Source organism: Lagenorhynchus albirostris, chromosome 18 (assembly GCF_949774975.1).
Source record: "Lagenorhynchus albirostris chromosome 18, mLagAlb1.1, whole genome shotgun sequence".
Lineage (NCBI taxonomy): Eukaryota > Metazoa > Chordata > Mammalia > Artiodactyla > Delphinidae > Lagenorhynchus > Lagenorhynchus albirostris.
Genome location: NC_083112.1, coordinates 78754979 through 78765085, shown reverse-complemented (window position 1 = coordinate 78765085; position 10107 = coordinate 78754979). Strand labels below are relative to the sequence as shown.

Genomic DNA, 10107 nt, shown 5'->3' with positions numbered 1-10107 from the left:
CAGGAACAGGACATGCAGGGAAACCAAACCTGGGAATTTAAGGTCCCAAGCTGATGAGATTGCAACCTTGAAACAGCGGACAGTCTCTCAGTTAAATAAGGGGAGGCAACAGGACAATGAGAAGGACAGAGGAATCCCTGAGAACCAGATGGCTTCAGGCTTCAAGCAGAGGAGAGCCTGAGCTCTAGCTTCTCGTTAGGAAGCCCCTGCTGCGGGACAGGCCTCAGGCCCTTCCCCGAGCCTCCCCCACCTAGGCTAGGACTTCCTTCAAGGCGGCCCCCGGCTCTGGGAAGGAATACTGGCAGCCAGCGTCCGCCTGGGGACCACCTTCTGGCCCTCCAGCAGCATGACGGCACGTTCTCGCCCAAAGCCAGCTTGTGCCACCGTGCTGGGGAGAGGGATGGACGGGCGGCCCAGGGCTGCGCCCAAGGCCCGGGCAAGCTCAGCGCTGGTGGTGGAGGAGGCTGGGGTCACTCGGTCAGGACCCCTTGCGCGTGGCTTGCTTCAAGGGCGTGGGCTGGGATTCCTGCCAAGTCTCTGATGTGGATCCAGGGGAAGAACTGGTGGCCCGAGCCGATGGGAGCCCCCAGGCCCAGGCGGAAGGGCAGCAGCATGTGACCGATGGCGCGGCCTCCACGGCCCAGCACAACCCCTAGAGCAGCAGGAAGGACGGTACAGGAGGGCCCCTCAGCCTCCAGGCGGCCCCACCGCTCCTCCCTGCTCCCGCTTCCTCGCCTGTCCCGCATGCTGCTTCGCTCTGTCACACGTCTTCTTTTCCAGCGCTGTGCTCCAAGCCCGCCCCTGCACTTCGCTTCTCAGGTCCAGGATTTGTCTTTGCTAAATTTCAGTTTCAGTTCCTGTTGGATCAAAAATACATGTTGGAAACAAATTTTACTTTCCTTAGGTAAGGACAGTAAAATACCAATTTACTAGAATGCATGGGAAGCGGAGTATATAATTAAACTCATTCACAATCCTACTTTATTTAGAACTCATCATATCCATTTAAAAAATAACAGTCTTGTGGAGACATAACTCTACAACATAAAATTCATCCTTTCAAAGTGTGTACTGCGGTGGTTTTGGTGTACTCAACGCTGTGCAGTCATCTCCGAATCCAGTTTTAGAAGGCCTGAGTCACCCCTGCAAACCCGCTGTGGCTGACGGCTGTCCTCCGCAGCTCTTGGTAACCACCAATCTACTTTGTGTCGCTGTGGCTAGGCCTATCCTGGACGTTTCATGAAAAGGGAATCATACGCTACGTGGCTGTTTGTATCTGGCCTATTTCACTGAGCACAACGTCTTCGATGTCTGGCTACAATGCGGCACGTATAGAACGTTATTCCTTTTCATGCTTGCATAATATTCCAGTGTGTGGTTATATCACATTCTGTTTATTTGTTCATCAGTTGATGGAACATTCTTGTACAAGTTCTTGTGAGGACATGTGTTTTCAGTTCTCTTGGTTGTATACCAAGGAGTGGAATTGTTAGGTTCCATGGTAACTTTATGTTTCACTTTTGAGGAAAAGCCAGACCGTTTTCCAAAGTGGCTATTTCACATCCCCACTGGCAGAAGAAGAGCGTCCTGTTGCCACATCCTGGCATCACGTCCCACATCCTCAACACTCATCTTCTGTCTTTTGATTCTAGTCAGCTGGTGGGTGTGAAGGGAGGTCTCATTGTGGGTTTGATTTACATTTCCCTAATAACAGAGAGCATCTTCTCATGGGCTTATTGGCCATTTGTACATCTTCTCTGGAGAAATATCTATTTAAATAATCAGATCATCTTTTGCTATTTCAATTTCATTGTTGAAAATCTTTCTAAAATGGGGCAAAGTACTTTTACACTAGATTGGTGCTTCCACGATTGCACTTTGAACCTGTTGGCTTGTTGGTGTTGGATGTTTCGCTGGGCCTTTAGGACGTCAGCCAAACCCCAGAGTTTTTATTTTTGCTTTTATTTCCCTGAAAGGCTGTGCTGGGAACTGCCTGTGGATAGAGTCTGGGGTAATGGGACCTAGCTGTCCAGGGCTCTCAGGGAAAGGGTATGGACTCATCAGGACCTGGAAGAGGGGAGAATGAAGGCTCCCTGCTGTGTCCTGCCCTGGAGAGTGTCCGCTTACCCTGACCTTCCACAGCGTGTGTGTCAGGGGGACTACATAGCACAGATCAGTGTTTCACATGAAATGCTAGGAGTTGAATTCTTACAGTTTTATTTGTTTGAACAACATAGTTAAGATATAACCAGGCAAACAGCCCATCAAGGGACGGCCTATGTGATCACAAAATATTCTCAAAACTTATATATAGCTCGAGGGGTAGGTTGGAAAGCCACCTCAGTAAACATACTGATGGACTCCCATGGCTTAAAATAAGCCACGTTACTTTTCTCCATGATCTTAAATGGCTAAAACCTGTAGATAGAACCTATTGGATTCTCTTTCAGTTTTAACTATAAGCCTAAAATAACAAATCCCTGTTGGATGCTGAATGCTTGGTAAGTAGCAGGCTCTCAAAAAGCACATTAAATGATAATACAAGAATATTTCATAATTAAATTCAGTTACCTATGGAAAAATGTCACCCTGTTCCTCATGCAATATTCTCAAGTAAGAATCGAAATAACCTTAATGGCGTCCCTGGTCCTTCATCATCCATTGATTTCCAACACACACACACGATACACACACACACACGATACACACACACACACACACATACCGTACACACACACACACACACATACCGTACACACACACACAACATATACACACACGGCACACACACATATATATCACACACACATACATCACACACACACAATACATACACACACACATGATACACACACACACACATACCGTACACACACACACACAACATATACACATACATACACACCACACATACACATCACACACACACATACACACACACACCATACACACGCCATACACACACATACCATACACACACACACCATACACACACATACATACCCACACCGTACACACACCATACACACACACATACCATACACACCAAGATTATAAAATCCTTGAGGTGGGCAAATATCTTAAGGTACCACTTGCCCACCATGTGCTCTTTTTTTTCTTTTTTTGTGGTATGCGGGCCTCTCACTGTTGTGGCCTCTCCCGTTGCGGAGCACAGGCTCCGGGCGCGCAGGCTCAGCGGCCATGGCTCACGGGCCCAGCCGCTCCGCGGCACGTGGGATCTTCCCGGACCGGGACACGAACCCGCGTGCCCTGCATCGGCAGGCGGACTCTCAACCACTGCGTCACCAGGGAAGCCCCCCACCATGTGTTCTTAATAAAGGATTTTAGATAAACAAAATTTAGGGTTTGCATAAATGTTAAAGGCTCTGTCTTTACTTTTTTTTAACTTTTTGACCTCCTTCACTCATGTCTCCCACCACCCACCCCCGCCTCTGGCAACGACCAATCTGTTCTCTGTATCTATGAGCTTGTTATTATTATCATTATTATTAGACTTCACATATAAGAGAGATCATACAGTATTTGTTTTTCTCTGTCTGACTTCTTTCACTCAGCATAATGCCCTAGAGATCCATCCATGTTGTCACAAATGGCAAGATTTAATCCTTTTTGATGGCTGAATGATATCTATATGTATAACTATGTGTCTCACAATTTCTTTTTCATTCGTCCATTGACGGGCACTTGGGTTGCTTCCATATCTCGGCTGTTGTAAATAGTGCTGCTGTGAACAGGGCGAGTGCATATACCTTTCAAGTTAGTGAGTTTTTTGGTTAGTGTTTTTATTCTGTGTGGCAGATGCATACAGTAAAGGAAGAAAGAAATAATATTTCATTATTTCATTGCTTGCCAAGTAAATGCCAGGCACTTTTGTAGTCAGTCTTGCAAATGTTTAACCCTGACGTGACTTCTGGGAGAGGGTCCATATTCTCTCTTACAAATGAGCCATGGAGGCTCACGGGGGCCGGGCGAGCTTGGGGTCAGCCTCACATACACTGTGTCTCCACCAAGCCCCCTGCACTGGTTACAAAAACACTGAACCATTGCTCTTCGAGGTCACTTGTGTTTGATCTGTTTTTGCTTCCTTCTCACGTATGTGGGTTATCTGGGGTTGGGGTGCTAGCCTAGAATCATACACAACTCCAGTAACTGAGGGCTCCAGCTGCTCCAGGATGGCTAATGGGATTTATTGGTTGATCTTATAGAAACCTTACCCTCCCTCGGTGAAAAGTTATCCATCAGTTAAGTAATTTATAAGTTTAGAGTTAGGGATAAATGAGGATGATTTGAGGGGGGAGAAAAGAGGATGAAAAGTTGAAATCCTTCCTTCAAAATATTTGAGATATTTTGCAAGTTAACATTTAAACTAGCAAAAAAAAAAAAAAGAAAGAAAGATTGAAGAGACATCTAGACGAGCTGGCGGTTCAGCCCTTCGGCAACTTAAGGAATGTCCAGTGTTTCCTTGGAGACGCTGCTCTGGAGGAGAAGGAATCAGGGCTCTAGCGGGGAAGGGCCGTTTTCTCTGCCAAGTCAATGAAACCCATGTTTTCTGGAATTTTAACCATAAACTGCAGCACATCCTGACTGGACACTGAGCAGGCGGCATCCGGTCAAGGGTGGCTGCTGGGATTTCTTTGGACCATCTTCCAACCTTCTGGTCCTAGAAACCAGAGTTCTTTCCTCCCTAAACCTGCAGTTTTCAAATAGCTTGGTTTTGTCCTGCTACCCCTGCTCCCACCTGAATGCTCACCAGATCGCTGTGTTTCCAAGGATGGAAGGCAGGGGCTTGTCAAGGCAAAGTTCAGGTACACAGCTCAGAGCAAGTCCTGCTAGTTCAAGGCCGGGAAGGGGTCTCTCACGGAGGAAATCCATAGCTGGGTGTCTGTCCCTCTGCCCTGTGCCTGTCACCACCCTCGTCCGGCACACGGAAGCTGAGGCCCTGGAAACTTCCAACAGGGCATGAAGGCCACTCGTGAGAGAGCTGTCTTTGGAGTTTGATTCTGACACTCAGATCACAATTTCGACTGGGGATCCAGAGGCAATGAGCTGGGAGTTGTTTCCTTATGCTTTCCCCGTCTGTTTTTCCATGAAGAAGGAAAGCACGGAGCGGTGATAACCTGGCCAGGAGGCCCAGCCCTGGGAAACCTGCCTGCCCCGCTCCCTAGGGTCTGGTCTTTGTCAGAGCTGTGAATGCTTCTCCCCTAAGGCCCCTGTCCTAGTCCCCTGGCAGCTCCTGGCCCTACGCTTAAACACTTAGCAGAGCTGGTGACCCTTCAAATAAAGTGCAGGAAACCCTATTACTAGGAGCTTCTGTTTTCCCTTTTCTTTGTTTTACTTTATCTTAACATCTCCCTTTACTCTTGGGCTTTATCCGTTTCCTGTTTTGTAAAAGGGGGATTTCAAGAGAGTCAAAGTAAATAAATGAAGGATGGATTTGAAGCACAGATTCCAAGCATTTTCTTGACATTTGCTAAAGAAAACAATAAATGGGGGAAAAAAGTAAGGAAAGAAAAATAAGCAGAAAACTAGAAATGAGAGCAAACATGATATGATACTTAGGTCAATAAATATAAATGGATACAACTGGGGAAAAAACCTCTCAGACTAGATTATGAAACAAAATTACAGTGTTCTGCTTAGAAGACACAAACCTGAAATAAAAAGACACAGAAATATTAAAAATAAAGTTATGTCAAAAAACAAATCAGACAGATATAAACCAAAGGAGGGCTTCAGAGGAATAAACACATGAGATCCCAATAGAAAAGGGCCCTAGGACCCAGAGAAGTCAGTGAGGAGACCCCATGTGATGGGCACATTCCTCCCTCTATCAGGGAGGACCTGGGAGAAGCCTTTTGTGCTGCTGGGCGTGTGAGCCACTGTAAACCTCTGGAAAACAGTTTGTATCAAGTGTAAAGAATAGGAAAAGCTTTTGATATTACAAACTGGTGTTTTTAAGCAATAAATTTGGGGAAAATGAACTCATATCTCAGACTTACACAACGTACAAAAATTCCATATTTATGAAATTCTATATTAATTAAAGATTTAAAGTGAATCAAGAAAACTATGAGAGAATTAAGGGAAAATATAAGAGAATATTTTTCTAATATTAGCTTGAGAGCCCTTCCCCTGTATGTCACAAGAACCAGATGCCATGAGGGAAAATAGTGACAGATTTGACGACCTAAAAATAAACTAGGTGAAATGATAAACAATAACGTGGGAAAAAGATTTGTGACATTGATAATAGGAAAAAGTAAATACTAACAATACACACTAAAAACTAAAATAGACACACCAGTAGGAAATTGATCAAAGGTATGAACAGACAGTTAATCCACAGAAGAAATCGGAAGGAAAGAGTGTGAGGAAACGGATTTCAGGTGAAGCCATTGCACGGGGATGTGCAAATCGCTGGACCCTTTTCGAGGGCAGTGTGGTAGCGTCGGAAAATCACATGCGCACCTCTGGAGGGAACAGTTTCGCTTCTAGGAATATAAGTTGCAGAAATAATGTGTAAAGGTCCCTACGGGCTAGGGTGATTGTCATAGTTTCATGAGGAATAGTGAAAAACTGGAAACAACCTAAATTTCTATAGTTAGGGGGCTGATTACACAAATTAGGGCACATCTGAGAACAAATACTCTGTAACTGCTGAAAAGGAATGGAAAAGATCTTTATATACTAACACGAAACTCTTTCCATGACACGTGATTGAATGAAATGAGCAACTTACAGAAAACTGTGTAGAATGTGATCCCATTTTTGTTTAAACAAGCGAATCTATGTAAGGAGAAAAGTCAGAGCTCACAGACAAGTTGTTGGCAGTGATCACTTCCAGGGGGTCCAGACCAAGAGAAGCGCGCCTCTTACGCACTCTGTACTGTTTTATATTTTATTTTTTACAATAAACAAATATTAGTTTTATAATTAAAAATAAAGATTTGTGGGCTTCCCTGGTGGCGCAGTGGTTGAGAGTCCGCCTGTCGATGCAGGGGACACGGGTTCATGCCCCGGTCCAGGAAGATCCCACATGCCGCGGAGCTTCTAGGCCCGTGAGCCATGGCCGCTGAGCCTGCGCGTCCGGAGGCTGTGCTCTGCAACGGGAGAGGCCACAGCAGTGAGAGGCCCGCATACCGCAAAAAAATTTAAAAAAATAAAAAAAAAAGATTTGTAACGAATTGTTCAAGTTTTCAATGTAATTTGCAAACTAGATCTTCTGAATGCCTTAGCACCTTGTTTTATTGTACTCCACAGACACTGCGTTTTTTTACAAATTGAAGGTTTGGGGCAACTCTGCAGCAAGCAAGTCCATTGGCTCCATTTTTCCAACAGCATTTGCTTACTTTGTGTCTCTGTGTCACATTTTGGTAATTCTCGCAATATTTCCAACTTTGTCGTTATTATCATACCTGTTAGGTGATCTCTGGTGTTACTACTATGACTCACTGAATGCTTAGATGGTGGTTAGCATTTTCTAGCAATAAAGTGTTTTTTTTATTAAGGAATGTACTTTTTAAAGACATGATGCTACTGCACACTTAATAGACTACAGTATAGTGGAAACATAACTTTTAGATGTGCTGGGAAACCAAAACATTGGGTCCGTCTCGGGGTGAGGGTTGGGCACCGAGCGTTTATTCAAACTTTGATGTCTCTGCATTGTTGCCTGTGATGGACTAGATTTCAAGGGAAAGCAAGTCCCTGAAGCATAATGGCTAATATGCATACAGACTGGGGCCGTGGTGAGTGAAGATGTTACAGCTCTTCAGTCTGACTCATCGGGACAGTCATAAACAGGATAATTAATGACAAAATGAAAGTATCTTTTTTTTTCATTCGGAATTATTGTTCTTCCAGCAACAAGGACAAGATGAAGAGGGAGAGTTTAGAGTTTAAATTATCTGCTACACATGTTCAGATTATTTTCTTTGCCTTTCTGGACACAGTGTGTGACTGCCATTTCAGGATTATCACATAATTTCCCACTGAGGTTTATCTATCCGACTCAGAAAGGTTTTCACCAAATCTTTCTGCTACGACCTATAATCAATCAGCTGAGCTCATTTTTATCTCCTTAAATCTTTTTCGGTGAGGAAGTAGCGGATGAATTCATGAATTGAGTCATTGTTCTGTGTCTTCTGTTATTAGGATACGACCACTTGGCACACGCTTGCTGACAATAGAATAAAATGCCCTAAAATAGCGAAGAATCAGTAAGTCCGTATGTTTGATGAATCTGATGAAGGGAATGGAAGTCTCAAGCAACTATGGGTTGGAAAGAAAAAGGAATGTGCAGTACCTTCTCGGGCGGCGGGTCTGCCCCTCCTAGGGCGCCTGGCGACAGTGTCCTGCCTCTGAGCTCGACAGGATGGCCCTGAGTTTGTGATCCTTTCCAGAATGATTTTGTTTCCTCTCTGCACTCTACGGAGCTCTTGTTCTCCTTTCTCCCTGTTTAGACTCCAAAGAACAGCGTTGACGTTGAAACATGCAGAGGGTTATAGCCTGCGACAGAGTCCTCATTTCAAGAGAATGAGCTGAATGCCATCTGGGCAGGAAGGGTTCCCAGAGCGGGAGTGTCCCCCTCGTTCCTTTGTTTCACAAACATTTGGAAGCCCACCCCTCTCTAGGTGCCTGGTTGGGAGGTGCTGGGCTTTGGAGATGAACAAACGCAGCCCTGAACTCGGGGGCCTTGTGGCCCCGTTGGCGAGGTGACGTGTAGAGGAGACCATGCAGACGGTGGTGCTGATGTACTGGGGGCCGAGGCGGGGGACACTCAGAGCCTCCTGAGGGCAGCGGGAGGAGGCGGTGACCAGGGCAAGCGATGCTGGGACACAGCCTGAAGGCAGAGCGGTTGTCACAGGCCAGACGGAGAGGAAGGATGTTTCAGGTGGCCTGGCGTGTCTGGAGAGGTGAGCGAGAGGTCCACAGAGGCAGGACTTGGGGTGTATGCAACTCAAGGAGTTCTGACTTGTCCTGAAGGCAGCGGCGAGCCGTCAATGGTTTTAAATCACACTCACACGTGCGTAAGAAAGATGGCTGGAGAGAGGGCGGAGGAGGAACCAGAGTGACACTGGAGGGGCACCGACTGGGAGCCCACTGCTGCAGTCCAGGTGAGAATACGAGGGCCAGAGTCAGGCGGCTGCATCCTGCTGCGGGGTGGGGGGGCTGCCCGAGAGGAGGAACCAGGAACAGCTGGCCCTGGCTGGCTGGGGGAAGGCCGAGGAAAGGGGGTTAGGGCTGCACAGGTCCTGGGACAGGGTGACCGGCTGAACACGGGGAGAGTTGCTGACGTAGGGAGTGACAGTGGGGTGCTATGCGCACCACCATCAGAACGTTTACTGAGTACCATCCTAAATACTTCAGACACACCGTTCCATTGACGACAGATGCCATCCACTGTTGTATGTACCACCAGAAAGAAAATTGCGGCCAGCGAAACCATGCCGTGCTCTGTAAGACGTATTCCGTCTCCAGAGCTGTTACAGAGTGTGTGTGTGCATGTGCGTGTGTGTGTGTGTGTGCGCGTGTGTGTGTGTGTGTGTGTAGGGGGCGCGAGTGTGTCTTAGAATCTGTGAAATGGGATTATCTCACTCAACCCTTAGAAGCAGGCACTGTCGTTAGCCCTGCTGAGGTGGAAGACCTGTCCGGGGTCACCGAGCGAATCGGTGGGGGAGCTGCAGCGCGTGCCCCCGTGGGTGTGAGTCGTGTGGAACGTCGAGATGGAGTCACCTGTTCAGCTGAAGCTGTGGGTGTGAAAGGATGGGCAGCTTGGAGTGGCACTGACGTGGAGGCAGAAAGGGCACCGCTGCGTGGGGAGGTTAGGGAGACGGGAGGGCAAACCAGGGCAGACGAAGATGATGAGGCAGAAAGGAGCTGTAAGACGGGAGAAAGAGCTGGAGCTAGCAGGGAGAGGGCACTGATGTTAAACTGACATTTTTGTAGGTCAAACACAATGAAAAATCAGCAATTTCATTCAACACACACAGAGTAGAGCTGAAAAGAGTCTGCATGAAAATTCGTGCATAAAGACGTCCGTTTCCACATCACTTATGACAGTGGAAATTCTCAGTTAATCTAGTG

At 46.6% G+C, this 10107-nt stretch overlaps 1 pseudogene; it reads right to left on the bottom strand.

Moving 5' to 3' along the window:
- Positions 1–250: 250 nt before the first annotated feature.
- LOC132508744 (epimerase family protein SDR39U1-like) lies at positions 251–746 on the bottom strand (annotated as a pseudogene).
- Positions 747–10107: the final 9361 nt, after the last annotated feature.